Source organism: Athene noctua, chromosome 1, assembly GCF_965140245.1.
Source record: "Athene noctua chromosome 1, bAthNoc1.hap1.1, whole genome shotgun sequence".
Lineage (NCBI taxonomy): Eukaryota > Metazoa > Chordata > Aves > Strigiformes > Strigidae > Athene > Athene noctua.
In genome coordinates, this window is record NC_134037.1 from 254,576,708 (window position 1) to 254,598,375 (window position 21,668).

Consider the following 21,668-nt stretch of genomic DNA (forward strand, 5'->3'; position numbering starts at 1 on the left):
TCACTGGAGTGAAGACAAGCTATAGCTGACACCAAAATTCATATAACACATCATGTTTCCCCCATGAAAAGAGCACATGCTGGGATGAAGACAAAAAACTTACTGATACATACTATTTGGTTTAGTAAGAAGACACATTACATCTCTTTTTCACATTATAGCAGTGAGCTAAATTGATCCTAAAAATGTACTGGCCCGTACAAATGGGAAAGCTGCTGTATTACTGTGTACATAATAGGCTCATCCCTGCTGGGGAGCTAGCAATAGGTTATGGGTAGTTGAGAATCGACATGCCTAATTGCTTCACCTTGGTAATCGGTAACAAAATGTGGGGCGAGGAGCAGGGGGAAAAGTAGCAGAGGTGGCTATCAGGCAGACTAATGCATTATTCAGTTATTTCTCCTCATGAAGCTTCATTTCCAAACTAGTGATCCTCACTGTAACTCCCATCCTCTTTTTCATTTGTCTCATTAGACCCACTGGACTCATTTACACCTGTTCAGATGAGTTAACTTTCAAAGGCGATAAATGAAGAGGGAAATGAAAAAATTGCCTACTCCCCAGGGGTGTTTTTGTACTAACCCATTCATTACTGCTTGACTAATGTCCTGAAGCATGAGATCTTATACCCTTTACACGCTTTTATTCTGTTTTATGCAACTAGCTGATATTATCCCTATGCCTAATTAAGATTCCCATTCCCTAATTCTGAAACAGAAGAGAATTGCTGCTCTATTTCCCTACATAAAACTATTTTATGAGCTGGCAAAATGATCTTTGTTCGCAACCTGTAAAACTCTTTGCGCTTCTTGGGAATGACAAATGTTAGCGAACTTTTCTGGAATATGGGCGTTGAAAGGAATATATTGGCATTTACAGGCTTTTCTGTATTTGCAAATTCAAATGAGGGATTTGAAATCAGTCAGTTGTTTAGTAGTTACAGGGCAGATAAATGAGTCTGCCACCTATCTTTTTTCTTCTTTTTTTTTTCTTTTTAAAATTTTTCTAAGAGGAGATATTCAGATCAAGAAATAATCAGCAAAATTTGCAATCAGTAAATGTGCCAAGTAGCACGGTCATTGAGTTAAACTCCTGAAGATACATTGCTCCAAGGCTGAAAGCTTACTTTATGGCCCCCTTTTAAAAAAGTATTCCATCATCTTTCATGAGCTCTTTTAAGCTAACATTATTTTCAACCACTCTTCTGGCTTGAAAATGCAAAGAAAACCTGCATGAAAACATTTGCAACCCTTTCAAAATTAGCTCTACTTTTGCTCACGTGTTCTGAGAGAAGCCTGTATTTGGTCACACAATGTCTTCTAAAGGCTTTACAGAAATGTATCATATTTCTAAGTTTCCTGATACAGATTTTGTACTTGTTGGAATTTTTCATGGACAAAGTTTTTCCTTGTCTATGTTTGAGGCTTCTTAATTTAAATATTATAATAAATGGAGAATTTTGCTATTATGAAGAACCAGATGGAAAGCAGTACAAACTTTGTGGAAGAAAACTGTTAATTTTTATTGCTATAATTTTAGGATTCCAGTGCCAGTCTTCTGTCCCAGCTCTTTTGGCACTGCTATAGTGTACAGCTCATTAGTATCTCCCAATGCTTTTTCCTTTATAAGTGTATTTAGTCTACAGAAATGCAGATGCGCAGAGTCCTGCCCTTTCATTTGGTTCTTATTCTTCACTTGTGCAGGCTTATAATCATACTGTCCCAGAATATATCTTTGATCTATGTAGGCTCTGACTAACGCTAAAATGGTAGATATTAAGCATCTTTTTTGTGTGTCGTGGTTCTCTGGAATCTCCTTTGGCAATTTTTTGATAGCAGCTCCTGTATAATTTAAAGAGCATACAGGATATGCTAATGAGGTGTCGAAAGTATTAACAGCATTTGTGAAATTAAGAACTGGAAGTGAATCTTAAAATGAGCCCTTTGAATTTAACATGAATTTGAAAGCACAAATGTACATGTTTTCTGATAGTGTCTTTACAAAAAGTACATTCTCTGGTGTTTACAATGTAATGAGACTTTATTTAGCGGATAGGAATTTATCAAAAAAGTGTGGTTGTTTTTTTGCAACATTTTGTCTTGGGATATGAGAAGACAGGGAATGTTTGAAGATATATTTCCACCACTCCATCTTCTGCTTGCAGAACATAAAAGGGCCCAAAGTGCTTGCCAAGAGTAAGACTGATGGGCAATCTTTTTCTTTAGACTCCACAACAAACCAAACAGTTCTCCCACAAAAAAGAAGACAATAAGAGATGTATTTAATGAGCTCCTGGCACCAACCAGAACAGGATACCCACCGCTCCCTCCTCTCTCATGCTGGCCATCATCAGCCAGGGAAGACCCCTGGTCTAAGGGTGACCATCCTGTGCACAGCACCTGCCCTAGTGCAGGGGCGACGGGGAGCTGGGACCAAGCTGGGGACTCAGCCCCTGTCCAGGAGAAGCCAGGGGATGTTAGCTGCTTATTTTCCCTGTATCTGGCACTAGCAATATCAATATTTCAGTGCGTGAACACATCATGTGCATGTCCCTATGTTGTGTAAGAGGAGTTTTTGTATAGCTGTGTTAATGTCTAATGAAACCTATTATAGCAACAACTTTTTCACAGTGGGGCAGCCCTTTCAAAGAGAGATGAAATAAGAGCAGAGCATGTCTTTATCTATGCATTTTTTTTGTTTGCATCCTTACTGTGCCTGATACTGATCATAATTTGGAAAATCCTGGAGGCTCTTCTGGTTTTCAGTGTGTTTTTACTTGATCTTTTTCAAATGACCATCTATCTTCTATATTACAGAGTTTTCTATAGAATCCATCACTGTTCAATCTATACACTTCCCTGTTAAATCAATTCTATGTTGTGAAGTCCCTGCAGGACTCTGCGGCTGTTTCTACTCAAGTCCACAGTCTGCTTGGGGAATACTTTGTTTTAAATCATCATCATTCTCAAAACCTTTTAAATTGTGCCAAAGTACAACTGTCTTTCTAGTATGGACAAAAAAGGGCTTAGTAGTGTGTGTTTGGAGGGATACGAGATAATTTAAGAGATGTGGTTTTGGTCAAAATGCCAAGACCTTTTTTTGAAATCAATTTATAGGGACATAATTCTTTCTGTGCAATGTATATTGAATCTACATTGCCTTGTGTGGAATTCTTCACTGTTTCAACAGGGGCTTTGCTAATAGAACTAGGAGAAATAAGAGAAGAAAGAGAGAGATATTGTGGCTGAAGGATCTGTTTAACCTTGTCTTAAGGTTCTGGCAAAACAAATTCTGAAATACAGATAATTGCTGATTTGTATTCAATGGGCCAAATTCTGCTGTCAGTTAGAAACTCCAGTGAGTTGTAAGAGAATAAATATGTGAGCACAAATGACAAAAAAATACTGTTTCAGATGCAGTTGCTTCATCACACTGATAATGCTCTAGCAGGTATTCAGCAATACTCAGTGCTGAGGGTATTAGTGGAAAAAATAATCTGATGCCTGGTTTTGATATTCCTACCAACTGGATGTGTGGGGTAAGGCATATATCACTTAACCACTCCACTGGCATAAAACATCTGCCCAGGATTTCGTTTCTGTGCACACATCTCATCTATATAACCACCTATTCTTATTGCCTTGAGTTTAGTTTTCCTTCCCTTCCACTCTGATTTCTGTTTCTTTATCAACCTCTACTCAAGCTGACTCTAACTTTTGCAACCATAGAGGAGAAAACTGCTGTGTCTGCACAGAGCCCCTCTTGTAATCGATAGAGAGCCTGCACAGGGAGCGGCACATTGCCAGTCACCAGGATTTACCTTGAACTTAAAAGCTTTTGGAGTCAGGGCTGTCATCCTGCTGTTCCAAAAAGTTGTAAAACAAATTGAGCTCTGATCCTGGACAGGACTTTGGGTAGTGTGGCCTTGCAGACACTAAGGATAACTCTGGGAATCAATGAGAAGCAGTCTTCAACTCAGGGAAAGTAATGCATAACCAACTTTAGTGAGTGCTTTGAGATGTCTGGCTCAGGTAAAAACAGAACAGTGCTTGTATCATTATTTAATTGATGTACATATGTTTAAGGGGACTTTTCCTCAGAGGGGTATTTTAAGTTTTCCTTGGCTAATAATATCCATATGTATTTTCATTCTAGTGTTTCAGATAACTGCTTCCCACTGATGAGTAAAAACTTCCACTTCATTCATTTCTAACAGAGCATTTTGTCCTTCCTGCCCAAGCTCACTCTCCTCTCCTCCTATGGAGGATACGTGATGATGAAACTGTCAGTGGGTGTACCAGGAAAACTCCCAGCCCTGCATACCCAGCGTTACTGGAGAGACAAGGTACAACCCTGTGAATTTATTCAGGGCTGTCCAAGAGCTGACAGCATTGTGAGCCTCTGTCAGGCATCAGATGATAGCACAACAAATGCCTGGAGGCTGAACGGGGTAGTGCCAAATGATGCACAGAGACTACAACACATAAAACAAGATTGGTCTCCCGTTAATTTCCTTTCCTATCTCAGCTTCCCACCTGTTGTTTCGTCTCCCTGTTGAATCTGGACACCCGCCTGTTCAGTAGAGTTTCTGGGTGGGAAGGGGCTTCCCATTGCTGTTGCCCTGTCCGGTGTGCAACCTGATGGGATGGTGATTTTTGTCTCTGGGTTGTTAATCTCTCCTGCAGTAAGAATAAGGAGTGATAATTCAAGAGCAAAGCCTGGGCTGTGAACTTGCTGCATATTGAGTGGTTTGCATTAATTGTCCACAATGATTTGTTCTTTCTCCAAGACAACTGTTTCTGACATATGAGAGTCACCTTTCTCCTCTTACATTGGTGGTTCAAGGAACTGGTATATGATGTCAGATAAAAGCATGCCCATAACCACATCAGAGACCAATTTATACTCTACCTAATAAGTCCACAACCAAGATTATCCTATGGAATCCATTCATACATCCCTGCTCTAAAAAATACTTATTTGCAGCTGTCTTAATTTCCAGTTCGTCTTTTGGGCATTACCCGTAAAGAATTTTCCTCCCTCTGAGAGTCAGTATTGCATTCTCATTAATGACTGACTAATATGTTTGAATTGTAGAGAAACAAATATTTACAGCTCATAGGGGTATATAAGAGAAAGCATTAAAGAATAAAACTCTGCTGTTGAAGCTTGCTATAATTATGTGCTCCAAATTCATATAGGGTTGCCACATTTTAGTATTCTTGGTGAATCAGTCCCTGTATTTAGAATGGGAAACACCATGGAACCAGTAATACTGTTAGTCTGTGTTTTTTTTTTTTTAAAAAAAGGAAAAAAAATTCAATTACTTTGTATGGTGTACTGTTACCCAGAGGGTATGAAACATCTGCTTTTCTGTGGTGAGTAAGGAATAACTCCAGCTGAGCATCCAATCACAAAGTTAATCTGCATTTTATGGTCTATATGAAAGAGACCAACAACTTACACTATTTTAGATGATATAAGGCTATGTTTTAAAGAAATTTTTGAAAATAGTATTAAGCAATTCAACAAAACAAATGTTCCAATTAAACATTGGAACGTTGGGACTAAATAGTCTGTCTGATTTTTTCCAAACTCAAGTTTAGTTTTGTTATTGTTTTGCTGGTAGAACTTTCACTTCAAACTGAAATGAGAATTCATTTTGGTGATACCTAGGTAAAAAAATAAAAAGTAAATAAATCTTTATGCAAACTGAAAGGGTGGGAAAGCACAAAATTCTCAGTCATTCAGTTCAGGTACCTGTTCATCTAAAAATATATGTGTGACAAAGCCAGGGAACTATGTTCCAATAGCAAAGTGCAGGGAAATGAAACTGCCTTCAGACAGAACCAGACTGACAAGAATTGCATTTAATGGGGAAAAAAAAAGTTAAAAGAAAAAGCAAAAGACAAGCAAAAAACAGTGGAAGCAAATTAGATGTAGATTTTGTTTATATGGAGAATGTTCCTTTATACAGGTTATTTTAATTATGTACTTACTATTTGCTTCCAATTATTCACACTACATTTTACTTATAATGGTTCCAAAACAAGTTTTTTTTTTCCCTTTTTGGTGGTTCAGGGTTTTTTTGGGTTTGGGGTTTGGTTTTGTTTTTGTTTTTGTAAGTGAATATTGATTACTTTACTCTGCTCACAGTGGAGCTTGAAATGAATATTTTTGATAGTTTTCTTGCTTGTGCACCAGTGTTATGAATAATCCTGGCAGAACATTAGGAAGAGGACATGAAACCAGGCCCATGTACCTTGATTTGCTCGATGTAACCGTAATGACATAAGCAGTCTTACTACTGGTTTATACTAATGTGGTTAAGACCAAGCCCTGTAAAAGCAGAGTGAACATTGCATTCGACTAGTCTGATTTTAAGGTACCAGGGTCTATTCTTGCTGATGCTCATAGCAAAATGCTTGGTAATACCAGGACAGGTCTAGACATGTTTTTTTGTAATATCATTCCTAGCTTTAGTGAAATACATTTTCTTTATACTGGACTCTAATAGAAATCCTGTGTGTCCATGATCTTCAGCTGATTAGAACAAAGATATTCCTCCAGGTAGATGCTTTAGACTGGTAGGATGAAGTCCTTGTTGCCTACTTTGGTTAGGCTTGTTGCCTAAATATCCACTGAAACTGAGGGAAAAGAATTCACTCCCAGAAATCATCCAGGCCAAGACAGGCATTTGTAGAAGTGACTCCCCAGTTCCTCCTACCCCACCTATTTTCCTCCTTTGAACAGAGCAATCGAGACTCTTTGAGACCATCTCAAAAGTCATAGACATAGTCCCTCCTCCTTTTCCTTCTAAGACATATTGTCTTCTTCATTTCAGGGTACAAGTAACATACTACATGATGGAAAAGATTATTTCTACTGTCCATATTTGTAATGAACCTCTCACATGTGCTCTCCTGTCCATCCCATCTTTCAGAGGAACGTTTTCCTCTGCTGACTTTAGCTTCTTGCCAGGGTTTCCCTTGAGCCACACCAAGCTGTACATGCAGCAGGGTACAATAGCTGTGTTGTTTAGATGGGTGATAGCTGTCAGTCTGAGGCATGCTATAACATTGGGCCACAGCTTCTCAATTTCAGTAATTCCAGAGGTTTCAATATGACAGGGTTAAAACTGCTTACAAAAAGTAATTACATTTTGATTTGAACTGGAAGAAATGTTACAATAGACAGTAGATTCTGCATTTCAGGCCAGTGACAAGAGGAATGAGGAAGATGGTTATGTGTATATAAGAGAAGCAAAATAAGTATTTTACCTAGCAGTTCTGGGATTAAAATTGGAATACACTAGTCTATTACAAGCACTACGTTTCAAAGACAGCACAGAAAAATTCAGAAGAATTCTGAGGAAAAATAACAAACACAGATTAAGTATTGTGAAAGAAAACCTCTCTAGGTTCTCCAGAGAAGTTCAGGAGAAAGAGACTTCTTTGCATACAAGGAAAGAAGGCTGAAAGGAGACAAAGTAACTATCTGTAAACGCAAAAAATGATAATACAGGCTGTGGTACTTTGCCCTCATATAGCGCCTTAGTATTGTTGTTTCTCATTACAGTTTCTCGGCTGGGGCCAGCCTTTCAACAGGTCAGCCAGCATGATCTTAATGAGTCCTTCAGCCCCTGCAACCCAGGTACCGTGCTGTGATCTGCACAAATGCAGAATAAAGCCTGGCAGCCCCCAAAGTGCTCACAATTTTCCTCCTAAGGATCTCTGTGTGTTTGCAAACACATAACCAGAGAAAAAGTAATAGAGAGTATTAAACATTGTTACCTACAATTAGGTTTTTTTATGGTGGTTCGAAACATACATGTTTTTCACTCTATGGCTCATAGTGATGAAAAAAAATAAAGCAAAGCACCATGGAAAGACATGATTTTTTCCACCATAGCCCATATGAAATATACTACATTAAAAAAAAAACCAACCCAACAAACAAAAACCCAACAAACAAAACAACCTATAAATACTTATCTTTCTTTGCTCTTCTCAATCAACCTTTTTGCTAAAGCCTTTCTAAGCCCTGTTATTACCAGTTGGAAAAAAAAAAAACCCAAACAAAACCAAACAATCCCTTCTTGTATTTTATTGGGTTGACATTAAGCTCTTGTCTTGGTTTCATCCAGGATAGAGTTAACCTTCCTTACGCTGGGAGGAAGCACAGCTGGAGGGCCAGGCCTGGATTGGTCATTGGAGTATTCCATATCATGTGCCATCATGCTCAGTGTATAAAGGAGGCTCATGCTCTCTCATTTCTTCTTCTGGTCGACATGGTGGGATCTTTGCTGTGGGCAGGAACGTTGCTCAGGGTGGGCTGCATACCAGTCGCCGGATGGTCAGAAAGCACATTGTGTGTTATCTGTTTGGACTTACTATTGTTACTGTTGCTGTTTGGGTGTTTTTTTTGTTTTTGTTTTTTTTTAATTTGACTTACGAATTCTCCTTTTTTTGTCCATCCCCTATTTCACCAGGGAGCAGGGGTGGAAGTGACTGGCTATGTGGTGATTGCTACTAGTTGAGTTCAAACCACAACAGCTATGTTAAGTGAATCTTCATATAAAACAGCTGTATCAGGCACTGCAGAAATAATCTTCAATAAATAGCTGAATATCTTGAACTGCTGTAGATATTATTAATTAAAAATGAAAACAAGGCTGCAATGAAACCTCTTCTATTAATATTTTGACTCACCTTCAATTTTCTCCAAAGTATCCAATTTTTTCCTGTTGAAACTCTTAAAAACAACTGCTGTTGAATGGCTGTTTGAATTTATGTTGCAATAGGCACCTGACTGGTGGCCAGGAATTATACAAGTGGCAGGCTTGATCTGCTGGGCAGAGCTCCCTGTGCACATGCTCCAGCCTGCACTGAGCTGTGTGCGTACCCAGCAAGTGGAAATCACTCCTAATGGCTCCAGCATCCAACCAGTAGATCTGGCAGTTCAAACACACACCATGTTTAGTGCTTTTTTAACTTAATAAGCAGAAGCTGAACCAGCATATGTTGCTCTGTTCTGCTTGGCAAATGCTGTCTGATGCTTCTGAGTTACACTCCAGGCTGAGAGGAGAGATTTTGGACAATATCTGCCAGTCCATGCTCTTCTCATTGTTCGTGTCTGGGTGCATAGTGCAGCCATCCCCATGCAGGCATGGACTCATGAGCTACAGGAGCATGTAGGGTACCTCTTACTGCCTTCCTGAGCTGCTTCTGCCAGGGAGTGGGGCCATCCCCATTCCCATTACATCCACATGTACCCCCATTTTGCTTTATTCCCTTTCCATCAATCTGTGCCAGGAAACCACTCAGTTTACTCATTTCAGAGGCTGGGATATCCAGATGACTGAAGGAGTCTTACATAGCGATGTACGTGGGATTCTGTGAGTTGATTCCCTCCCTCCCTCCTGTTGCCATCCTGCCTTCCTGCCTGAGCCGCTGAAGTTTCAAATTGCCTCACCCACTGTCATTTCACTCTACATGTAGTTTGCACTAGAGCTGACCAAGGAGACCACAGTCAGTTCTGGCCTTGCTACACCACCACCCTGCTCACGGCACAACCATCTTGGTACCAGCCACAGCCGCTGTTCTTCCTGCAGATACCAGCCCATCCCCAATGGCCCCTTAGAGGAATATGCCTCTTGGTGTGTGGATACAGATCGCTGATGCTTTCCTTGCTCAGAAAGTAACAGCACAAACCCCACTCTGTCTCCCTGAATATCATAATTGCTTGCTTTATAAGTTAGGAAATTAAAACACTTCTGTCTCAAAGATGACCTCTCAGAGGAGAGAGCACTTCGGGCAAGGAACAAAAAAGGGGTCTTATTTTTCTGACTGTGGATTATCTCAACCTGAAAGAGAAGAAAGCTTCTTTATTTTTCTTCCTAATTATATTTCATAGATGTCCCAGAACAAGCCATTTCTGCAAAGCCCCTTGAAAGTACACGGGGTGATGTGAAATATGGTGTACTTTCCCAGAAGAACTATTGGAGTGCCCTTTCTTTGGCAATACAAAGTACACACTTGAGCACTCAAGGGGCAAGTGTTTCCCTTCAAATGTTTCCCAGTTGAAAAGGAGGCACTGAAAGAAAAATTGTTTCTGTGAGCTTTGACATGCTGTGTAAGGCAAAGAATGATCTGCAGAGACTTACTGGACTCAGGGTATATCTGCACTGCCCTCAGAGCCGCTCACAACACTATATCCTGGAAGCTTTCAGCTAAGTATCTTGGGTGCAACCCACAGCTTAACCTCTGATGGAGAGCTCAGTGCTGCCTGCAGACTAGCAGTCACCATCTGGGTGGTTTAAAGTGAATTTCTCTACATATATTCTCTGCATACATCTCCCCTGTGCTCATGAGAGACAAGTTCAACTCCCTATATCATTAAAGCAGAGTTTGTGACCTTGGGACTGTCACGATGGGCAGAAGACCTCTCCCTGCACAGTCACTGATGGAAAATGAGGCATCTAACCCAATCCCATGGCATTTATGTGGTGCTCAGAGGCAGATGCTTCTATCAGCCAACCTGTCTGATCATATAAAATCATTAGATTGGGATGCCCAGTTTGTGACCAGCTAAGGTGAGAGGAAATGAATGTGAAGTTAAACTTATCCTCAGCATGTCTGTAGAGCAGGAGAAATTGCATTCGCAGCTTGCCTTCCTCTGTTTTATCTGCTTTTAGTTAAAAGTATTTGGGCCAAAATAACTCATTTTTTTGTCCTCTGGAAATCTAATCTTAATAATGGTCTTTTGAGACTTTCCAGTGGGGACCCAATCTATTTTCTGTATTTGTACAACAAGGTCATGGTCCTTTACTCTGTCTTCTGGGCACTGCTTCAATCAGACAGGCTCAGAGGGACCATACTGTAGAAATAGATCTTTCATTAAAACTTTTACTATCTTCAGTTTAATATATGCAACTTCAGCATATATGTTATGCTATAAGAAAACAATAAGTACTTGTAATAGATTCTTAAAAAGTTAAAGCTGATCCTATTTCTCACATGTACAGCCTTGAGATTACCAGAAGCATCTCACTCCTTAATCATCTGGAGCAAAATCTGATGCAGCTCTGAACTTGAGAAAACAAGTCAGACTGTCAAGCTTAGATAGTCCAACCTAAGGTCCAATCCCCATATTGCTAAAGTCAAAAGCAGAGGTTGTATTGTTTTCCAAATGCACAGGTTGATGGCCATAAGGCCTTCTCCAGATGATCAAAAGAAGGGTTCATTTGCTTCGATGTCATGCTTAATTTGCCACCACTATTAAGTAGCTGTACTAGCTATCAAGAATTGCACAATTGTGCTTTTGGCCCCCTAATTGCTACTTTATTCTCATTTTTAACACTCATTTTGTAGGAATGTAAGTGAAATTAAACCATAATTAGAGGACCAAATACACAAAGGAGCAATTCTTTGGTTCTATCTCATGTAGGCCAATGACTTGAATAAAAATGCCAAAGGAAGCACAAGCGCTTCACTATTTTTTTGCTACTATTTCAGGTCTTGGGAAATGTATTCAAAGATAACTGTGTTACTAATCTTCCTCTTCATCTATAAATGTTAGCAACAATCCACCTTAAAAGGGTGGTGGTTTTCAGTTTTGCATTTTTTGTGTGGAAGCCAAGTCTTTTGACAAATGAGAGATATCTTAATTTGCTTGCTAACGGATAGGGAACTTTTAGTGTAACACAGTGTATTAATTTTTCTGGACAGTGAACACTTAAAATATAAAAAGCTGTGAGACTTACAAGGTGTGATGGTTTCCGATACTGGCTTTTGAAAATAAATATCCTTTATGCTTAAAATATATGTTTGATCCATAAAAGCTTTCATCCCAACTGGTCTAAAATATACGCTATAAATCACACTGTGCTTGAAGATAACCAAGATTTTGTTGATAAAGTATAATAGAATATACACTTGGCAACAAAAGCAAATGAGCAAAAAAACCTCTTTGATGAACAAGCCAAGAGAATGGCTCAATTTTTTTTTCCATCCTACTCTTTCTGCAGCCCCAGGTTAAATCCATCACAAGGAGCGCTCCCAGAAAACAGACTGATAGGTAAACCCCATTAATAGAAGATTAAAATGACTTCAAACTGCCCTTGTTCAAGGAGGAAACATATGGGGAATCCCAAGTGGAAGAAGAAAGCACTTGATATTCCATGGATGGCAGCTGGAAACGCTTCCTTTTGACTTCATGTACATGCATTCAAATAGGCATGACCTTGAGTATTTTTGTCCCTTGCAGTACACAATTAACACTGTCCAGAATGATAGTTTATTACTAATTTTTAATTGTGCAGAAATTGTGGTGTTTATAGTGAAATCGTGTGTTGTGGAATTACCATAAAATTCATAGTAATTAAATGTTTTATACCTTTTAGCAGTTAGGGTTGTATAATACCTGTTGCCATTTCCTACATATATATGAATATTTAACCACACATGCTCTGCAGGCACAGATTTGGTCTCTCCTATGATTACTGCAGAGGGAGGGAAGGGGGAAGTGGGTGGGTGGGTAAGAAATAGTGATAACAAAGGTTTTATTTCATCCTGCAGGTGACATTGAAGACATATTGCCATCTGGCATGATAAACATTATAATATATCAGTGCTTGTTTGCCAGATGTTGCTAGACACAAATAGACAGTGGTTCAGATGCATAGGGATGATTTAGCAAAATGAATCTTGCTAAATTGGAATATCTGAGTTGTCATGTTGCATCTTACTTCCACTGGCTAGGTATGTAAAGCAGGAGGGAAATCAGAGTTATTGAGAATTAAGCAAATTGTACAGTAAAGCCAATCTTCTATTGCAGATCAACAAAAATAAGGCCACTCTGTGTGATAGCTAGTTCAAATTGATATTGTCGTTGAAATAGGCTAACACGTGACAGTGTGCCGTGCCAACACTTCATACATTCATGCAAGCACTTTTTAAACATAGATTGCAAGATGAATAAATGTTTCTACCCGTATTTCTCAGTTTTTCAGACCAGAACTTTTTAATTTCCATTTTGATCAGTGTGTGCATGTGCCTAAGTGTACATGTAGGTCCCTACCATCTGGGACATTTTTTCCTTCTCCCTAGTTGAGACCAAGAATGTCAGAAACATCAGTATGCCCTTCACACAGAAAATCAGACATTTTCTGTCTTGAGTTGCTTGCACACTGAAAAAAGCCAAAGTGGTAGGGGACCCTGGACCCTGTGAAAATTGAAGGTGAGTGTTGGTAAGCATTGCACAGACTAGAAGGAAATCTGAGTGGCAAGAATTCTGCATTACCCTAAAGGTACACTGTTATTTTAATATGACTTATAACTTTGCTAGGAATCAAGGCAAACTGGAAAAAAAAAAATCCAAACAAACAAGCACTGGAAATTTCCTTCCTGATTTCAGTCTTTTTGTATCAGCATTGTGGGCAGTCTATAGAAAACACAGGAATGAAACAGGAACAAAAGGTCTATGCATTCTATATCTTCTGTATATTTTCATTTCTCCTAGAAACATTCTGTCTGTTCAGAATAATAGATGGAGGATGAAAACTGGGAGAGTAAGGAAATGGCAAGGAATCTTCCATCCTGATAAAGCATCTATCTAGGTCTAGACTGCTGTTTTGATGTCTTGGAGATACTGATGCTATAGACCAGACTGATGGATGATATCAGGAGAGAAGAAGAAAAGAATAAATAAAGCATTGCTATAGAGATGTCTCAAGGCAGGGCTTATGTCACATTATTTTATCTCTTAAGAAAAAATCAAATGCCCTGCAGGGTTAGACCAGTGGCCCACATATCGCAGACTCCGACTCTGACAGTGGCAGAAGATGAGACTGTGCAAGGAGAAAATGTGAGCCCATCTGTCACCTGCACTATGCTTTCCCTTCCCCTGTACCTCCCCAGTGTGCTCTGCTGCAATCAGTAGCATGTTTGTGGATTTGCTACCTATGTCTAATCTGTTTCTGAACCTGTTGATCCTGACTGCTTCCAAAACTTCCAATGGGGACAACATCGTGACTGGCTACATGAAGAAATATATCTTTTCAACAGTTTTAGACCAACCTCTTACTAGCTTCAGTGAGTGTCCCTAGTTCTAAAACTGTGGGATGTGATGAACAATAGTACTGCATCCAGGTAATCTACTGACTTTGTGATTTTTCAAATTTCAATCAGATCTTCGTTGAGTCTTCTCTCCAAACTGAAGAGCAGAGATATTTTTAATCTTTTCAGATAAGACAAATTCTTCCTTATCATAATTTTCTTCTCTGTATCTTCTCTATCTCCACAATGACCTTCTGGATGTGTGGAGATAAGAGCCATGCACAGTAATCAAGATGTGGTTGTGCCAAGGTTTTATACAGTGGCAACATAAAGCTTTGTGTTTTGTTCTCAGACCCCTTTCTGATGATCCCTATTGCTTTTTGGTCCCAGAGCTGATCCTCGGAGGACCCATTTCCTGATTTTTCTCCACTCTGTGAAATGACCATTGAGCCCCACCTTCTGGTTCTCAACCTTTAAACAGCTTTCTGTCCATAAAAGGGCTTTTCTTCCAACCTCCTATCACTGCTTCTTTGATGGTGTTTGGTGACGAACCTTTCAAAAGTCTTTCTGGGTAGCCAAATCTATAATGTCCATTGGATCCCCTGTATCAGCCTACAGACACCCTCACTGAACTCCTCATTTAACTGAGGCAGGAATTCCCTCTACAGGTGTCACGCTGACCCTTTTCCAACACGCTGTCTCAATTCACTTGCTCTGCGACCTTTCTCTGTACTACAGACTCTACTATCACGTTAAGGCTGGAAGTCAGACTTGGCAGTCTGTACTTCCTAGAAACCCTGCTTGACCCTTTTCTGTAGATGTCACCCTGAGACCCCACCACTCCTGTAGCACAGGAGATCCTAGCTGTGGCATATTTGTCACATATGAGCTATGACTCTGCAACTTCACAGTTTCTTCAGTTCTCCCAGGTAAATACTGTCCAGTCCTGATGGTGTTTTAATTGTCTGTAGGGTTTAAAGCACGCTGTGTATTCATCTCTATCCTGTCAAACCTCTCTGACTTACCCACCACAGAAAAAGTTGGATGTGGGCATTTCCCCTGCATAGTAAGGACTGACACAAAGAATCCATTGAGCTTTTCCGCTGTGGACTAACCATCCCTGAGTCCCTTTTTCATCCTTTTGTCATCAAGCAGTCCTGCTGATTATCCCACTTGCTTCCTGCTCTTGAAGTATTTAATGAAATTGTAACTATCAGTAAAATAAACACCCCATGCAAGGCATGCTTTGCAGTACTTCTAACCCTTCAAATGACCTGTTTTACTTTTGACCTGTTTTCCTTACTTAAGCAAGCTTTCCATTTTTTAACTGCTGACCTTTTCCCTGTGACAGCCTCCTTAACTTTCCCATTGAGCCATGCAGGGGGTTTATTAGACTGCTTTGTTTTCTTTTTGAATTATGGCACATATTTTATTTGGGCTTCTAATACAATATTTTTCAAAAGCCTTCAGGATGCTTATAGACTTCTTGTTTCTGGACTACTCCTTTTAAGTTATGTTTTTATTTGTTTTTCTAGATCAATTGCCTCATTTTTCTGTAGTCTCTTTTCTTTTGTGTTTTATTTATGAGAAACTGATTCTTTTGAAAAGTTAATAGGGTAGGGCAGGTCCTTGCTGGAGGTCTGAGTGGATGGATAAGAACCAGCCAGTGCTCTGAGTCACTCACAACAGCAGAGCAGATACTGTAACTATCAGTCTCCTTTTTCTTGTTTTTTGGATCAGTCCAAACCTATTTTTTTAATATTCTCCTTTCCTCCAGTGTCATGATACGTCCACTGTTCATTCAGACATTCCCTAAATAGATTTTAATTTTTATATATGTATTTTACTTTTTCTGATCCATGGTAATCCTTCTTAGCCTGCTTTTTCCCTAGAATTCTTGGAAAATTAAGAATCCCCTTTTTTAATGAAAAAAGCTTTTGGGAAGAATATTTTAATGAAAATTTTTGATTTTTCTTGAAATTATGCATTTTGATGTTTTTATTGTTCATTCTTTCAGTTTTCTGAATTTTTACAGTGTTGTTTCATGCAATGATATGAAGCATGTCTAGCCTGTTAGTCTGGCTTTTTGTCCTTATGTATTTTTTTTCTTTTTCTAAGCCTCTCTCAGTTCAAAATTCTTAGCTCTTTTCAAAAAAGAAATTTTCTGCAGATCAACAGGAAAAAAATAAAATGAAAAAGAGCATGGACCTTCAAGTACCCTGAACAGGATAAATAATATTTATTATGTTTGCTAAGTGATGGAATAAGAAGATGGGTGTGAAGAGGACTTTACAATGTTTCAGCAATAACTTTCAATTTCTTGAGCAGTTCTGGGTTGATTTTTTTTTTTTTTATATATAGTAGGTTTTTTTATGTCTTCAAAGTTGGCCCTTTTCTTGTTCTTGTTTCAATTTTCTGTGATACAGCATTGTTAAGTGCCATCTCACAGACAACGAGAACTGTACCTTTGAATTTTACTGTTGATGTATGCAAAACTAGGAATATCTGACTATCCAACATAGAAAATAAGGTATTTCATGTCAGAAATCACTGCTATAGCCTGTTTCTTTTTCTGACTGAACTGATTCTTTTCTGTACCATTAAAATAGCCACTCCTCATAGCCACACATCAGCCTATATTTCATCCATAACATGAAACAAAGGTTGGAGTCACTGGCTTTTCACTTAAGAGACATTACTAGAGTCTGTTTATAAATTAGAAGACATGTTTCAGATAGCACTGTTCATTTGAGGAAATGTCATTTAACTTTACATGGTGCAGAGAGGATTTCAAGGAAACTGAAATGAACTAGGACCTGGTGAAGTTAGTGAAAGACTAAAAAAAATTAAAGGAATTCAATATGAACAAAGAAAGCTTATCAGAGGTTAGTGACTTCCACTTGGGTCTTCATCAAAGAATAAAATCTTCTGTGTGTTCCCATACTGTGTCTGGAAGCCCTTTGGTTTGCCTTTGCTACTGCAGGTTTCTCTGTAATTATTAATAAATAGATGACTTGCAACGATACAGTGAGATAAAAAAGAAAATGATGACTATATACTAACCAGTGCAGGACAGTCTATCTTCAATAAAACCTAGAGAAAAGCAAGTGTGAGAGCTGATGCAATCTCTGATCACTACTATAACAGGCTCCTGCTGAACTGACCTTGGTGGCTTAATTTCTTCGCAGTGGTGAACTGCATATCACTGATTTCTCTGAGGTACAGTAGGGACATGAGTTTTTGGTTTTAGAAAAAGCTAACTAAAAATAGTCTCAGTCCTGGACTCTTCTCTGTGTGTGTCTCTGCAGGAGATTCATGAACAGTTGTAATGCACCACACTCACTGCTAAGAAATATGGTCAAGGATGCTCTATTTAGTTTAAAACCCATGTGGTCAAAGAAAGAGCCATCTTTCTTGCTGACAGGAGAAATTTGCACCCACATGAGCTATGAAATGTAGCTTGCTTGTTTGCTGGGTACAGTCAATTACTTTGGTTGTTCCTTTTGTGTTTTGCATTCTGGAAAAGACCATCTGGCTACAGGGAGGATCGTCTAATGAGATGATAAATGCCTGCTGGAAGACTGGTAACTTTCTACGACTTTGGTAGGTGCTTTAGACATTCTTTAGCCAGAGGGTCTGAGGGACGATAAGGTTTCTCCTTTTAATGATGACTGCTAAGGTTGTATGCCCCATGCTAATATTTAACAGCTGTAATTACTGATCTGATCATCACTGTCACTTAGCAGTTCAAAAAAAATCAAGGAAAGCTGAGTGTGTATGGCACATGTGAAAATATGTTATCTTTTGATTTGACACCCAGATTTAGTAAATGTGGATTGTAGCAATTCATCCTAAACTTTGAGTAGAGGCAGAATGCATATAGGATTTGTCAGATCCTCTTGAGTGACCTCTGCTCACATACCCTGAATGAACAAGTTCCTTTTAGAGTGACATAGGAGAGAAACTATTGGTAGGGTCATCTTCTTGTCATGCTGTATAACAGGCAAGAGTCAGCCATAAAGAACACTTCCGATCCATCTGTTAGTCTTAGTCCTCCAACTCTTGACCAGACTAAGATCTAAGTGAATGGATTCATTTTTTTTATTCAGCACATGTATTACCTCTTAAAAAAAAAACGTTTTATGTGACTGGATGCAATTGCCCTCTTCTTTTCAGCTTGGTAGCTTTATTTACTTTTCCTAGCCATTCAAATGAAATTTATGCTTATTTTTAGGGCAAATATTTTTGTGAAACTGAGTTGTGCAAAAAAATTTAGAGGCTTTTGGTGTTTTGGGGGTTTTGCGTTACTAAGTTAAAGGGGAAAAACTAGCAATGGCTACCAGTACATATAAATAGGAAATATTACTGTGTTGAGATAAAGATGCACAACCTCTCTGTCACACTAATGCAGCTGATTAGTCATAATTCTTGCTATAGATCAGAGGCAATGAGTTTGGATGATATATGTGATCTCTTGGGAAAGGAAGCCAGCATGTATTGTACCTCCGCAGATCAGCTGAGCGGTGAAAATGCACTCTTAGTGGATTAGAAGCAGTTTCTTCCCTTCTTTCTAACCCTGGAGAAGTAGTAGTTTTTAACAGCTCCTCTCTGTAAAGGCACTGCAATGTCGTGGTAAGAATATGCTTTGATTCTAATCAATGTAAACACCTGGGTTGTTTACGGGAAAGAAAAGGGACAAAGGAAGGGAAAAAGAAAGAATGATCAAATTAGAAACATGCTGAAGCCGAATATCAATCTTGAAGAGACAGGGTTTTGATTGAAAACTTTAATTTGTAATAATGGGTCCTGTACTCATAGCTCAAGCTTAGAACAGGCTGAACAGCTGCCGTTCAATGTAAATGCTGGAGAAAAGAATGATCCTGAAACAAAGACAGGGTTTGAAGGAAAGATTTAATAATTAATTGGTCCTCAGTTTGGAACCAAAGAGAAACATTGGGCTTTAGCCCAAGAGGAGACATGGAGGGAGTGTGGATGAGATCCTTCTCCAAAGAACCAATTCCCAGCAGTGGAAATGTGGGTGGGATGAGGGACACAACACAGAAGTCTACATAACACTGTATTTTGGGGCATCTGCAGTTCTGGAGGAAGGATTTCAAGGGGTGTTTGTGCTGGACTGAAGATCCAGGACTACCTGGCACCATGTTAGAAGAGTCTGAGATGCTGGCTAATGGATGTAATAAGGTCCCCTTAGATCTCCCAAGTGGATCTAGGTATCTTTAAGGGATCCCTGTATAAGGTCCTGAGAGAATACACTAGAAGAATGTATCTTCTTAAGTCTAAATTCAAATGTATGCTTAAGAATGTTGGTGTATAATTAAACATGATGCTGGACTCAAACTTCATTATAAGCATTTTATATCATACTGTTCCTCATACAATATCAAATGGAATTTGCTAAAAAGCCAAAAAGCATTAGAACATACAAGGGACAATTTTTGTTACAAACCATGGAAAACTCCCATTGAGTACTAGTTGAGAGAGACTAATTTGGGTTGAAAGAATCTTTAAGAATTAGAAAAGAATTACTAATTTTCCTGGAACATAAATGAATGTGTCTAGGAAACACATTTTACCATTTCATTTTGTTTTGTAATAACACTTTCACAGATCATCTGAATTCTGTGAAATGTTGAGAATCTGGGTAAAGTCAGAGGAATTGGTAGCATTTGTTATGACATTGGGTTGGGATTTTGGGTTAGGGCCAAAGCTGGTTTTTGATTGTTTGCAGCTGAGGGTGTTAGAATGAACCGCTTGACCAGGATTGTTCTAGAACAGATGCATTCTGGTGGAAATAAGGCGATAATAACAACTAATATCAAGTCCTTCAGAGAATGAATTCAGTCTTTTTTGATGTTCATGAATTGTTAATGAGCAGCCTGTGATTTTATTTGAACTTCTAAGTTAATTCATTTTCTCAATATTTTTGATAAACACTTTTCTTTTTCTGGATTGTTTATAAACAATTAATTGCAAGTACTCCTCAATTAAAATTTCATTGATGTTCATTAAATTATATCACAGACAATGTTCTGTGTGTTATACTTAGAGCTAGGCAATAAATGTTCCTTTTTTTTTTTTTTTTTTTTCTTTTAGATTTAAAAAAAACTATTTCCTGGTAAAACTAGACATTTGGAAATTTCTCACAAATGAATAACTAGGCTGTCATGGTACCAAAACGGTATCCATGTGAACTGTATAACTCCTACATGGAATAGATCTTTGGTTTTTTATATGTTGAATTACAGACAGTCACTTGGGATATTGATTCTTTTGGGTTTCTCTGTCCTGTATTTTGACCTAGAATTTTGGACCCAAGAAATCTTTCTTGATGAAAACTTTATTGTCACCAGGAAAATTAAGGAAAAATGTTTTGATTTAAGCAAACAATATTTCCAGGAGAAAGTGGTTTTGATGAAAAGCTTTCTCCTAGTTCTAAGGATAACACACATTTTAAAATAGAAATGGTATAACTTCTTAAAATCAGGGAAAAAACACCATCATCTGTTATTTCTTCAGTTCAGCCTTCAGAGAACAAATCAGACTAACTATTTAGCACCAGAGAAAAAATACTTTTCCAGTAAACAACTTTTTATTTGCCTAGAGCCACAATTTCTGTACCCATGAGTAAGGTCAGTGAGGTGGGATTCATCTGGCCAAATGGATCTGTCTAAACCTGAGTTAGTCAACTGAGGAACCTTCTAAAGGACATTATTTGTCTTATCTTAAGGTAGATGTCTAGAATAGGTAGACTGTAGGTGGCATGGCAGCATTTTGAACCAAAACACGCTAGTATTATCTTGAAATGGTCATTTATGTCTTTTGCATTAATGGATAATCTCTTAAGAGTCTTTTTCCCAGAATAAATGTTCTCATTTGCAAGTCCCTTAATCTCATGCTCTGTGAATTCTTTTAATATTCATTTAGAAAGCAGCATTTCTTTGAATGCGCCTTCCAGCCAATTTCTTCTCTAAATGGCTCATGGAAAGGAGGGGATGCGGTGTGTTTGATGTTGGGATGAATAGTGATCTGGCTAAAGCTTTTGAGATGGAACAACTAACTTTTAAGACATGCGTGCCAAGAAGCACCAAATATTTCTAATTATAAAGCTTTTATGCTATTAGAACACAAAATAACTCTTTACATAGATGATACTTGGAGTAAGGCAAATCAAATTAAAGGCTTGAGAGAAATCTATCCCCTTCCCCTACCCATTTTGTGCTTGCAGGGTAGGTCATCTTGCAATCATGTGTGGATGTGAGCAAACTCCACAGTACTCTCAGGATCCCTTGGAAAGCCTCCTTTCTATCACTTTTCTAGTTTGACTTCAGATATGTTCTCTGCCGTCAACAGCCTTCCAGCGATGTTCAGGAGTTTCCTGTTTTGCATTTGGACTCATTGTATATTTCTAAATCCTTTTTTGTCCTACTGCATTCCAGAATCCCAGCTGTGATTACTCCATTACTCTCCAGGAGGATGCTATTTCTCCTCTCTTCAGAACACAACACAGCATGTAATTAGCAAACACAGGCCAGAAACCAATGAAATGGCTGTACCATCTATTGGAGATATGAAAGCAAGTTGTGATTGGCT